This window comes from Berghia stephanieae, chromosome 5 (assembly GCF_034508935.2).
Source record: "Berghia stephanieae isolate SIO BIC M18660-M18661 chromosome 5, UCSD_Bste_1.3, whole genome shotgun sequence".
Taxonomy (NCBI): Eukaryota; Metazoa; Mollusca; class Gastropoda; order Nudibranchia; family Aeolidiidae; genus Berghia; species Berghia stephanieae.
The window spans coordinates 70,085,556-70,100,332 of NC_088364.1; the positions used below are offsets into that span (position 1 = coordinate 70,085,556).

General features: G+C 37.3%; 1 protein-coding gene across 7 annotated transcripts in view; it reads left to right on the top strand.

Moving 5' to 3' along the window:
- Positions 1 to 1,236: 1,236 nt before the first annotated feature.
- Positions 1,237 to 14,777, top strand: part of LOC144973520 (uncharacterized) — a 31,923-nt gene continuing 18,382 nt past the window's right edge. For 2 of the 7 annotated variants that reach the window (XM_078916032.1, XM_078916031.1), the window contains exon 1: positions 3,698 to 4,007. The gene's annotated coding sequence lies outside the window, so the exon portion shown is untranslated. Of the gene's footprint in view, positions 1,681 to 3,697; positions 4,008 to 4,039; positions 4,223 to 5,494; positions 5,580 to 10,213; positions 11,131 to 14,777 lie in introns of those variants that run through there. The other 5 variants (XM_078916036.1, XM_078916038.1, XM_078916037.1 and 2 more) reach the window with 5 other exon arrangements.

Consider the following 14,777-nt stretch of genomic DNA (forward strand, 5'->3'; position numbering starts at 1 on the left):
TGAAAAACAAAGAAAAAAATAATGGTCAAGTCATCACACTAACATATATATTATAATTTCCATGCTTCAATGAAAAATAAGTTGTATCTTTTTTATTGTCTTCTTTCATCATTTAAACAAGATCCTTATAAAATGGTTGATAGTGAGATAATAATATATCTTTTAATTGTATATAATAACATCACATCATTAAGATAGACTTTAATAAAAATTATACTTACTATATTTATTACTACTTCTACTACCATTAGTGTTACTACTACCACTACTACTAATAATATTTCAAACTACTACTCTACCAAGAATATTATTACTGCAATTACTATTATACGACTACAACCACTACTAGAACTACTGTTAGTGGTAGACTACCATTGCCATTATTGGTGTCACTACTACTAATATTGCCATTGCTACTAGTACTACTATATTGGCGTTCCTACTACTACTGCTACTATTACCACCACCACTGCTACTACTACTTCTAACACCAGCACTACTCTTATATACTAGAAGTTCTATCTAGCACTATTACTATTACTATTTTAGAAATCATTTATTCTAATTCTAAACATGTCAATTTTCAAGGTAAATACTTACGATTATCAGAAAATATTTCCACATGCATGTCAGAGAAAACTTCGATTGAAGACAGCAACTTTGGAGCACTGTCAACAGTATCAATAATCCTGTAAAGGGTGCAGTGGTCAGGCATTGATGGATCATCAGGTGAAGACGATGAGGCAAGAAAAAAACGATAAATCCATAATTTCGCATCAACTCTGGTATTGAAAATGCCACAGAATTCTGTATAATTCTTAATCCGATCATTTTCAACCCATCGTTTAAAAGACTCATCGTCTCTCTTTAAAACTGCATCTCGCCTTTCGTCGGGGGCTTTCCGTTTCAGGGATATTTTCGTAGATAAATAGGAGGGACAGTTGGGAAAGATGGAAGGATAGGCATCTTTTGTCAATTTTGGTATGCTTCTCTCTACACTGAGAATGGAACCGTCAGGTCTTGTGACAGAATCTACTCTGACAATAAATCTGTCACAAAAATGACGCTCACATACCACAGCTGTAGAAGAAGGTTGGAAATCTTGTCTTGGTATCTTCCTCAACCAAAGGTTTTTCCTACCCAAATCCGAGGGAAATTCAAAGGCAGACACTTTCTCAGAAGGATAATAATTTCCTTTACAATTTGGCACACAGCACTTACTAGGCATGATGAAAATGCAAAACAATGGATGGTATTTATCAAAATATGAATGACTATTTAACAAATTATCTATAGAAAACAAGAGGGTACAATAATCCGATAAGAATGAATTGAAAATGAATGACAACACAGTCAACCATTAACCGGTTTTCAAAACGAAAGCGGATGGACCGGGAGTGTGACGTCACATCGCCAGTCGAGACGATGTCTCAGGCCATAAGAGTTCACGTGGTAGGGGGAAAAATGGCCTGGCGGATGGCGGATTTTTTAATGAAGTAGAAGTATAGCAATCATGTCTAATTATTTCTTCTTCCCCCCACCCCCAAGGTGACTTTTAGGATCACCTGCCTAATTCCGATTAACCGAAGGTGAAAACAATACTCTACAGTCTAACGCCCGCTCAAACAAAATCGAAACTCGGAATCTTCATGCCTTTAAAAAGGAAACAGTTGTAAATAGGTGAGTAGCGTTTCGTAACATAATCTTTATTCTGAGACAATACACTACTGTTGATTATAAGTGTTTTAAATCAAATGGTGGATTTTTTGGTGGATTTTGGGCAAATGTCGCTGGTGAACTAGGATAAAGTTGGCGGATTTCTGGCATAAATTTGGTGAGATTTTTGCAAAGGCACCTGGCAACACTTCAACACTGCTTACTTTCGTTTTTCATTCGATAATTAGGGATCTCTCGATGTAGTGTTCAGTGAAATAGTACTAGAGAGTAGAGAGGTGGGCCTTTGGCCTACCAACCTCCGCTGCACGTCCAACTCGCCTTGAGCATGCATTCACATAAAATATAAAGATTTTTTTAAAAAACCTACCTCTGTTTCAAAAACTAGCATCTTTCACCTTTCTAAGAAACATTTTGATTTTTCAGAACTTTAGTTCGTTAAAAAATACCGGCCAATCTGACCCGTTGAGTCGAATGAAAACGAAATTTTGTTGTTTACACCGTTCAAAGGAAATGCCGTAAATAAGCTTTCATGGACTTCCTGTGTTGTTTTTACAGTGTCACGTGACCGTTTTGAGAAATTTGTCGTCTGCTACAAATAATTAGACCGGTAGGGGGTAGATATTTTCGTTGGAGCAGAGAAAAAGTGAGTATTATTTCTTGGACTTGTAGAGAGGCCTAAGGTCCACCAGCAGTCAAGTTTATTGAATAAAAGAAAAAAAGGCCTTTTTACTGCACTAATGCACCAAATTGCATACCTATCTATGGACACTTTGTTCCGTATCCTTTTCCCAATAAACTTTTTTTTTAAAACCTGGGGCCAGGGTTGCTAGTTTGGCCTCCTGGTGGCCAAATTTGAGAAATTTGGCCTTTTCCCAAGCCATTTGGCCTCCCAAAATTTGGTTTGGCCACTTGGCCTCCTGTAACCAACTTTTTGGCTTCCTCTGACTTTCCCCGTTATATCGTTTTACTCTGGTACCGTTAAAACTTATTTTATTTGGCAATCTAAATATCTAAATGCAACACGTGCTAACGCCACAGATTGCATTTGCTAGTGCTACTATATATACGAATTTTCCTTATCCTATCTAAATTGTTTAACAAATCTAAAGAGTTTTCGCGAGGCTAAGGTGGGTTTGGTGGTATTTGGGCTCCTGCCGAGGAATCTGGCTTCTTGCTATAGCTAGTTTGGTCTCTTACTCAAAAATAGAGAGCTGAGCCGGTGTTACCAATACTTAGCTTCTATAACCAAGACAAATCATTCGTTTGGACAGAAAAATAAATAAAAACTTACCGCTTACCGTCAAAAGCAGTTTAGATTTGAAGATGCATTTGTTTTCTATCAAAAAACATTCGGTAATGGACAATCCTTGATGAATTTCAAAAGTTGTGTTGAAATTATATCCTAATTGTTTTCATGATTAATTCCTCGCGAAATCGTGTGGGCCCCCGTTTCTGTTATCAAGGTTCCGCCTAGCCAGGCAGGGTTGCCAGATCATTTTTGAGTAAGAGACCAAACTAGCTATAGCAAGAAGCCAGATTCCTCGGCAGGAGCCCAAATACCACCAAACCCACCTTAGCCTCGCAAAAACTCTTTAGATTTGTTAAACAATTTAGATAGGATAAGGAAAATTCGTATATATAGAAGCATTAGCAAATGCAATCTGTGGCGTTAGCACGTGTTGCATTTAGATATTTAGATTGCCAAATAAAATAAGTTTTACCGGTACCAGAGTAAAACGATATAACGGGGAAAGTCAGAGGAAGCCAAAAAGTTGGTTACAGGAGGCCAAGTGGCCAAACCAAATTTTGGGAGGCCAAATGGCTTGGGAAAAGGCCAAATTTCTCAAATTTGGCCACCAGGAGGCCAAATTAGCAACCCTGGCCCCAGGTTTTTAAAAAAGTTTATTGGGAAAAAGATACGGAACAAAGTGTCCATAGATAGGTATGCAGTTTGGTGCATTAGTGCACTAAAAAGGCCTTTTTTTCTTTTATTCAATAAACTTGACTGCTGGTGGACCCTAGGCCTCTCTACAAGTCCAAGAAATAATACTCACTTTTTCTCTGCTCCAACGAAAATATCTACCCCCTACCGGTCTAATTATTTGTAGCAGACGACAAATTTCTCAAAACGGTCACGTGACACTGTAAAAACAACACAGGAAGTCCATGAAAGCTTATTTACGGCATTTCCTTTGAACGGTGTAAACAACAAAATTTCGTTTTCATTCGACTCAACGGGTCAGATTGGCCGGTATTTTTTAACGAACTAAAGTTCTGAAAAATCAAAATGTTTCTTAGAAAGGTGAAAGATGCTAGTTTTTGAAACAGAGGTAGGTTTTTAAAAAAAATCTTTATATTTTACGTGAATGCATGCTCAAGGCGAGTTGGACGTGCAGCGGAGGTTGGTAGGCCAAAGGCCCACCTCTCTAAGTATTGGTAACACCGGCGCAGCTCTCTAGAACTTTATATTAAAAAAAAATACTGGGGATGTAGGAGCTTTTGGAAGCCCTCCCATATTATCAACTAGTCTGTCCATTTTTTGTAGGTATGTTTCTGTTGCCTTGGCCAGTACTGGACACCATGCACCATGTCATAGACTGGTCGCTAAAATTAAATTTAAAGTTTTGGGTTGTACTAAGTACTAGTAGGCACTTAAATGAAAATTCAGTTTTCAAATGACAGTATAAAATCTGGTTTACTATGATGCAGTATACCATCCCGATGATAAAACCGTTTGAATTTTGTCTCTAGGTTATATAGAAGGCTGTCATTATTCCCAGACGCCTGTCTGGGGATAATAAAAATTCGTTATCCCCAGACAGGTGTCTGGGGATAACCAATTTTTGTTATCCCCAGACACCTGTCTGGGGATACTATCCCCAGACGCATGTAGCAAGTGGGCAGAAAGATTTTATGCAAAATGCCTACCTATTATCGAGGGTGGAAATATGTTTAGCTCATATATGAATTTAAAATATTCCGATAGCGGTGTGGATAGGCAGCTCAGTGGGTAAGGCCACCTTTCATTTTACTCCGTTTACATATTAGGTAAAGCAAAACTGAAACGTGAAAGGAACATGGTCAATGGCATCAAGATGAAGAGAAAGTTTAAGCTGACGGTAAAATAATTAAGTCGGAGGACTTTTCATCCTCCTTAGTCTTAGCGTATTCAAATCTGTCACCTCCACCCCTAGGAACGATGCTTTATTCCTTTTTTCTATTATTGGAGTTTGAGGATGTTAGCGTAAAAAACAGACAAAACTAAAAGAAAACCGCGTCTATCTTCTTAGCACATCATCACTCTGACTCTCTTCTCCACTTGTACTGCAACTAAATCTACACATGAAAAGGGAGATTTTATTAGCGGTTATGGCTATAGACTTTCATATGTCCACCAATAAATATTGGAAGTGGTTATTCAGTATCTGATACTGAATAGTGCTTTGCCACTATCCAGTATCCACAAGGAACTCTTTTTTATAGAGAGAGTGAAAAGTGCGACAATCTCGGTCGAACTACTGACCTACTTCCAGATTGAAAACGTGCAGTAACTGACAGCCCGATTCAAAGTTGTAGAAATATTTTGATCGTAATTTTTAAATTTCTGCTATAGTGCAATTAACATAGTTCAAAATATCAAAGTAAGAGTGGCATTCAAATACATTTTTAAATATCTAAATAGACATGATTAAATGTCACTAAATGTTCAGTGACACCATGGCTTGGTGGATATAAGCTGTTTGACTCTGAGCTTAAGGTTCGAGAGTTCAAATCCCGGCAGGAATAACTTTTTTTTTTTTTTTTTTCCCCAATACAGTGATGCCAAAGCTCCGGTTTCACCGGAAAAAACTCCGGTCTGGAGAAAAAAATTCCAGGCTCCGGGCAACTTCCGTCAAATTCCGGTGAGGTCAATTTGTTCCAAGGATACCCCCCCCCCCCCCCCCCCCCCCCCCCCCCCACTCCCTCTTCCAACTACATCACATCACATCATTGCAACTATATTACAACATCATCACTACCACTACTACTGCAACCACCACCACATCATCATTACTACCACTACTACCACCACCACCACATCATCATCATCAGTACTACAACTACTACTGCAACCACCACCACCACATCATCATCATCACTACCACAACTACCATCACCATTACAATCACCACCACCACATCATCATCACTACCACTACTACTGCAACCACCACTACCACATCATCATCACGGCAACTACCACTACTACTGTAACCACCACCACTATATCATCACTACCACTACTATACCACCACCATCACATCATCATTACCACTACTACTACAATCACCACCACCACATCATCATCACTACCACTAATACTACTACAACCACCACTACAACATCATCATCACTACCTCTACTACAACCATCACCACATCATCATCATTATCACTACTACTACAACCACCACCACCACTACATCGTCATTACCACCACTAATACAACCACCACCATCACATCATTACTACCACTACTACTACAACCACCACAATCACATCATCATTACTGCTACTACTACAACCACCACCACCACATCATCACTACCACTACTACTGCAACCACCACCACATCATCATCACTGCAACTACCACTACTACTACAACCACCACTACAACATCACCATCACTACCATTTGTACTACAACTATCATCACCACCACATCATCACTACCACCACTGCTACAACCACCATCACCACCACATCATCATCACTACCACCACTACTACAATCACCACCACATCATCATCACTACCACTACTACTACAAGCACCACCACTACCTCATCTTCATCACTACCACCACTACTACTACAACCACCACCATCACCACCACATCATCACTACCACTGCTACTACAACCACCGCCACCACATCATCACTACCACTACTACTACACTCACCACAACCACATCGTCATCACTACTACTACTACTACTATTACAACCACACCATCACTACCACATCATCTTCTACTACTACTACTACTACTACTACTACTACTACTACTACTACTACTACTACTACTACTACTACTACTACTACTACTACTACTACTACTACTACTACTACATAACTACTACTACTACTACTACTACTACTACTACTACTACTACTACTACTACTACTACTACTACTACTACTACTACTACTACAACAACTACATCATCATCATAACGACCAGTACTACTACAACCACTTCCACCACATCATCACTACAACCACCACCACATCATCATTACCACTACTACTACCACTACTACAACAACCACCACTACCACATCATCATTACCACTACTACTACCACTACCACTACTACTACAACCATCACCACATCATTATCATCACGACCACAACTACTACAACCATTATACCACCACCACATCAACATCACTACCACCACTACTACAACCACCACCACATCATTATCATCACGACCACAACTACTACAACCACTATACCACCACCACATCATCATCACTACCACTACTACTTCAACCACCACCACCACCACCATATCATCATCACTACCACTAACGACAACCACTATCACATCTTCATCATCACTACCATTATTACTACAACCACCATCACCACATCATCCTCACTAACACCAGTACTACAATCTCTACCATTAGGTTTTGGCCCTTTACTTCATTTGAAATAAGGAAACTTTGGGATTGTATTTGGCAATGTGTTTATGTATCATAATATAATTCTAATCAGTTATCTATTTAGAACTATACAATATGTAAACACAATACCATTCCAATTCCTTTTTCTTGTGTGCGGAAATTCCTCTTTCAGCATTGAAATTCATACGAGTGGTGTCTGAAACTCCTGTGAGCCAAATTTAAAGTTGGCGTCTCTGCCCAATATTTTAAAAATTCCTTCTGTCTATTGATATTTTTTAAACTTTTGTTTTAATAATTTTATTTGCTTGTAATATCCTTTAATGTTGATATTATACTATTGTTCTTTTATTATTATTATTATTATTATTATTATTATTATTATTATTATTTCTACTTACTTACAATTATTATTATTATTATTGTTGTTGTTGTAATGGTCATCATCATCATTATTATGATTATTATTTTTTTTTACTCAAGTAGTTCGAGTAATTTAATCAGTTATCGATTTATTACGAATATCTTTTATTTGTTATAATCTCGTTGTTGTTTTTCATTGATGTGCTCTTCTATTGTTTATTACCTTTTAAAATCTTGCTTTTTTTTGTTTGTCTCATTTGTTGTTGTTGTTGTTGTTGTTGTTGTTGTTGTTGTTGTTGTTGTTGTTGTTGTTTTTGTTTTTGTTTTTGTTTTTGTTGTTGTTGTTTTTGTTTGTTTGTTTGTTTGTTTGTTTGTTTGTTTGTTTGGTCATCTAAGACAAACCCGATTCATTATAAATATGTGGCCAGACTTTCTGCCATTATTAATTGAGCGATGTACTTCCGTGAATTAATTGCCGTATTATATTAAAATTTACGTGATAATAATAATAATAAATAATAATAATAATAATAATAATAATAATAATAATAATAATAATAATAATCATAATAATAATCATAATAATAAATAATGATTATAATAATAAATAATGATAATAATAATAATAATAATAATAATAATAATGATAATAATAATAATAATAATAATAATGATAATAATAATAATAATAATAATAATAATAATAATAATGATAAAAATAATAATAATAATAATAATAATAATAATGATTTAAATAGATATACTGAATATTAGACTACAATTGACATCTATTTTCTGAATACAGGTGGTATTTTTAGGGTGTTTCTTTTTTTACGAAACCTGCCAAAACACGCCGAACCCCGACAAAGTTATGGGAAGTCGGTAGCAGTGGGGAGTGAACCTGGGACTCAGGGAGGTGTACACCATTGGGGAGTGAATCTGGGACTGGGTTTCGTAAAAAAAAAGCAATTACTTTTTTATGAAACCCGACAATATCCCACAAAGTTATGGAAAGGAAGTAGGCAACAGTGGGGGAGTGAACCCGAGACTCAGGGAAGTGTAGACTATTGGGGAGTAAACCTAAGTCTATGGTTTTTCGGTTAGTTTTGTAAAAAAGTAATTGCTTCATTCTCGTCTGGTACCCAACTCCCATAGTCCGGCTTCATTTCCCACTAGTATCTATCTTCCATAGTCCCAGGTTCATTTCCACTGATATCCTCTTCTCACAGTCCCAGGTTCACTCCCAACCAGTGTGCACTTCCCTGAATTCTGGTTCATTGCCCAATGGTGCCCCCTTCCCATAACTTTTGACAATTTCAGTAGGTTTCGAAATAAAAGTACATTCTGAGCTCACTGTCCACTGGTACCAGCCTCTCGCAGTCCCAGGTTCAATCCTCATCGGTGTCCAAATCCCAGATTCAATCCCCACTGCTGCCTACTTCCCATAACTTTGTCGGGTTGTGGCGGGTTTCGTAAAAAGTAATTCCCCCTCCCCCTTGGTATTGCTTTTTTACAAAATCCAGAGTCCCAGGTTCACTCCCCACAAGTGTACTTCCCTGAATCTCAAGATCATCCCCCACTGTTGCCTACTTCAATAACTTTGTCGGATATTGCCAGCTTTCGTTGGATTTCGTAAAAAAGTAATTGCTTTTATATGAAACTCGCTGAAAACCACCAAAAACCATAGTCTCAGATTCACTCCCCACTGGTGTACACTTCCCTGAGACTCAGGTTCACTCCCCACTGTTGCCTACTTCCCACAACTTTGTCTGATATTGCCGGGTTTCGTAAAAAAGTAATTGCTTTTATATGAAACTACCTGAAACCCGTCGAAAACCATAGTCTCAGGTTCACTCCCCACTGGTGTACACTTCCATGAGTCTCAGGTTCACTCCCCACTGTTGCCTACTTCCCACAATTTTGTCGGATATTGCCTGGTTTCGTAAAAAATTATTGCTTTTATGTGAAACTCGCTGAAACCCGCCAAAAACCAAAGTCTCAGGTTCACTCCCCACTGGTGTACACTTCCATGAATCTCAGGTTCACTCCCCACTGTTGCCTACTTCCCATAACTTTGTCGGATATTGCCGGGTTTCTAAAAAAAGTAATTGCTTTTATGTGAAACTCGCTGAAACCCATCGAAAACCATAGTCTCAGGTTCACTCCCCACTGGTGTACACTTCCCTTAGTCTCAGGTTCACTCCCCACTGTTGCCTACTTCCCACAACTGTGTCGGATATTGCCGGGTTTCGTAAAAAAGTAATTGCTTTTATGTGAAACTCCCTGAAACCCGCCGAAAACCATAGTCTCAGGTTTACTCCCCACTGGTGTACACTTCCCTGAGTCTCAGGTTCACTCCCCACTGTTGCCTACTTCCCATAATTTTGTCGGATATTGCCGGGTTTCGTAAAAAAGTAAATGCTTTTATGTGAAACTCGCTGAAACTCGCCGAAAACCATAGTCTCAGGTTCACTTCCTACTGGTGTACACTTCCCTTAGTCTCAGGTTCACTCCCCATTATTTGCCTACTTTCCATAACTTTGCCCCATTTTGTTGGGATTTGGTGCATTTTGTAAACAAAAAGTAATTGCTTTTTTTTTTTCAAAACCCACCGAAACTCAGTCCCAGGTTCACTCCCTACTACTGTACACTTCCCCGAATCTCAGGTTCACTCCCCATCACTGTTGCCTACTACCCATAACTTTCTCGGATATTGCCAGGTTTCGTAAAAAATTAATTGCTTTTATATGAAACTAGCTGAGGCCCGCCGAAAACCATAGTCTCAGGTTCACTCCCCACTGGTGTACACTTCATTGAGTCCCAGGTTCACTCCCCACGCTTTGCCTACTTTATAGACCTGTAAATTCTCAGTCAATTAGCTGAAATCAGTCAATTTGTCAAATTCAAATATTTAAAAAAGGAAAGAAAGAAAGAAAGAAATAAAAAAAGAAAGAATTCACAAATCGTAGTCGAATGACCGTAAAATAATTAGGAGTGTTCCACAGCGCTACGCATAGCTCATGGGGACCGTTTATATTAACGATGTATATATTGCCAAGACAAAGCGACGCTTTTTATAAAAGGCGTGTCTGAACACTTCCCTGGGTATTTTCACACATCCTTCGTTAAATTATTTTTTCACTTTCCAATCCGTCGTGATCCCAACTGTAGCCAATTTTAACTGAGCCACCGAGCGATAAATTTCACTGTTTCGTCTAAGCCAAAATTGACCACAATTACCTGGGACTCTCAAAAACTATGATAATCTAAATTGCGAATGCCCGGAAGTCCGTTATGTAGACACCTCCAAATCGAAAGTTTGGATAGATTGCTACAAAGCACATTTCGATTGCCTCACGTTGTAAACAAACTGGTTGACCGTATCTTCACTGATTGGGTACCTAATAATAAGGAACAATGGTAAGTAGCCTAATTAATTCCCGCGCAAATTAGGACGTTTTCTGCCATTGTTTTGTTCAAGCGTGCTTGCTGTTTACACTGTGGCGATTTACTATTCATTTCGATTCTTTGGATTTGTCCGCTACCGCTACGCCTGACTGCCGAAGTTTCTTCAATTGATAATTCATTTCTACTTAGCCTAATAATTCAGTGTATTGGCCAGAAGTCATATTTATTTCTTTTTTGTTTCTCTCATTAACTGATTGAAAATCAAGTTTGCTCATTGCTACATTATTTTAATGTTCTCACAATGCCTGAGCTGTTCGTGGATCGCAATTCAGACTTGTCGAGCATCGATAAAAATGTGAGGAATAAATTCAATTGGTCATGGCTAGAAGTTAAAGATGATAATGGTGATTATTTTTTCTATGTCAAAAAAATTCCAGAGGCAGGAATATGACTGATGAAGTCATCTTTACCTATATGAATGACATGCTTATTTAGCATTCCTTCTACATCAAATTATGACAGTCATACTTCCAGACTTCCAGTAAGAAATAACACCCACTATTTTGATATCTTGTATTTATCACTCTCCTCTCCAATGATGCCCTTATTTTTCAAAAAAATAATTGAATCTTCAGTTTGTCGAAGAGTTTCAGTCAATTTTTATAGAGCTCATTTACAGGTCTATACTTTCCACAACTTTGCCGTATATTGTCGGGTTTCGTAAAAATGTAATTCCCCCCCCCCCCCCACCCCATATTGTTATTGCTTTTTTACAAAACCCAGAGTCCCAGTTCACTCCCCACTGGTGTACACTTCCCTGAATCTCAGGTTCATCATCTCCTCCCCCCCCCCCCCCTACACACACACACCACACACACACACGCTGCTGCCTACCTCTCATAACTTTGTCGGATATTGTCAGGTGTCGTCGTGTTTCGTAAAAAAATAATTGCTTTTTATTTGGAAACCCGCCGAAACCCAGTCCCATATTCACTCCCACAGCTGCCCTCTTCCCATAACTTTTTCAGGTTTCGGAAAAAAAACACCGTATTATAGTGCAAAACCACTATTCAGTGTCAGATACTGAATAGTACAAAACCGCTATTCAGTATCAGATACTAAATAGTGCAAAACCACTATTCAGTATCAGATACTGAATAGTGCAAAACCACTATTCAGTATCAGATACTGAATAGTGCTAGCCATAAATATTAACTAAAGTTTCATAGAGAGAGAGGCTTGGAGTTGAGTAGGAGGCGGAGGGAGATCAAAATCTTGGTCCCTGGCCAATTTTGGCTTCCTAACCTAATGACAATGTAATACCGTATTTTCGTTTATGGAACTGTTTCTCTTTATGTTGAAGAGGCGAGTTTATTTTTTTTTTAAATTCTATTTATTACTTGTTTGGTTTTGCTGCGATTCAAGTTCAAATTCATATTCTTTCTTTTTTTTTAAAAAACTGGCTTAGCAATGGCAATAATAATCCCACCCTGCCCCTCCCCCTCCTCCAGAAAGGTGAATGAAAATGTAAGCGAATTTTTGAAATTAAGAGAAAATTGAAGAACAAAAGAATGAAAACTAAAAAGGGAGTCCTTCAGAAAGCTCCTAGTGCCAAGGGAAACAACTCAAATATTCCCTCGATTAAGCCTAAGAATAAATATAACTATAACCTAGTACCTTTAACTAACCCTAATACTAGGAAAAACAAACACCCAAGCACCTTTACTTAAACTAATCCTAATAGAAAAAAATCTGATCTCGACCTAAACCTAATATTATTATTATTAGATTTGCATGTTTTTTTCTGCTAATTTGCAAATGACATTTACAATAACAATAAAATACAAGTGACATTCAGTTCTTTTTGTGGATTCTTTTTTTTCTATTTCTTCTTAATAGCATAATTTGTATTAGATATCTCCACAGGTCAGATGGATCTGTAGTGTAGTGAGTAGTGGTGAAGTTGTTTGACCCTGAACTGGAAGGTCCCGGGTTCAAATCACTTGATTCAACAGGTGATTGAATTACCCTTAATTTAAGGAAGGTTTGCAAGTTACTATTATTATATGAATCTGTAAAAATAGTTTTATAATTTTTAGATTGGCCAGTAATTCTGTGCTCGTTGACAAAAATATGGGCTGTACAGAAAAAAATTTGAACCCTGCTTTTATATGATGTGTGACCTACACATTGGGCAGGCATGACAATTTGAACGATGGGTTTTGACTGGAATGCATTTTTTATTTAGTGATTTTGTATTCTGGCACTGTGCTATTTATCTTTGTTTTGGTGGTCTTGTAAGTTGTGGTAATGAGTTATGAGGATGAAAGAAGATTGAAAATTATTATTAAATCAAGACATTGTTGAGTTTGCCTGTAAGGGTGAAACAGGAAGTGAACAAACCCTTGTTTATTTTTTGGATAACGGAAAAAACATCGTTGAAGGATTTATTCACATAATTATTATATCAAGGATAATAATAATAAAATCAAGATAGAGGATGAGTTTACACTCAACATCCCCCCATAAACTCATCCCGCATGACTTTAAAAAAAAAAGGTTTACATCGTATAGAACCATCATGTTACAAGTTACAATTTAAAACATGAAGTAATGGTAGGATATGAATTAAGTCATGAAAGATGTTGAAATAGCATCAGCATCATTTAGATAATGATTTATTTAGATTTAGATGAGATGCTATTAGATTGGTAGCATTAACTTGTTCAGTATTCAAAATCTTAGAAAAAAAGTGATTAATGGAAAGCAACTGTGTAAATTCCCTTTAGGTAGAAATGTTATAAGTCTTATCTCCCTTGGTTATTGAGTTATGCTCTATCTAACACAAAAATTGAGTAGGTAATAGATTGAATCAAAATAAAATGAAAAGAAGATGTGGGACTTTCACATGTAATCTCAATATGCATTAGAATGATATTCTTGAAAAGAGAAAAAGTGCAGTTTATATTCAATGCAAATAAAATATATGATTATATTCATGTTAAAAAAAAATAAAAAATTTTGAGTTGTTTTTAACAAACATCTGGTAGTACATGATTTTTATTCTCCCATTAAAATTGAAATGAACTTGTTGTTCCTGATTTTGCTCACTGGTTTTGTGAAAACATCTGCTAAGTTGTCTTCAGTTGGGACATAAAACAGATTCAATTTTCCATTAGCAATTTCATCCCTGACAAAATGATATTTAATGTCAATATGCTTGGAACGTTGGTGTTGAACGGGTTCTTAGATAGAGCTATCGCACCTTGATTATCACAAAGTAAGGAAAAGTTATCAATTTTATTTCCTGTCATATCTGAGAGTAATGCACATAGAAATTTGCCTTCTTGTGTGGCGGCAGTGAGCGACATATACTCTGCCTCGCAGGTTGAGAGGGCAACTGTTGATTGTTTCTTTGATTTCCAGGAAATCAAAGGACCTTCATTGGATATCTTAAACCCATACCCAGTAATACTCTTTCTGTCCTCAGAATTTGCCCAATCAGCATCACAATGACCTGTCAGTGTAAATTCATTATCAATGGATTTTCTGAATGTTAGCATTTTGTTTGCTGTACCTTTTAGATATCTCAGTACATGTTTTGCCATGATCAGATGAAATGAGAGAGGATTGGACATAAATTGTGACAATTTAGTAAC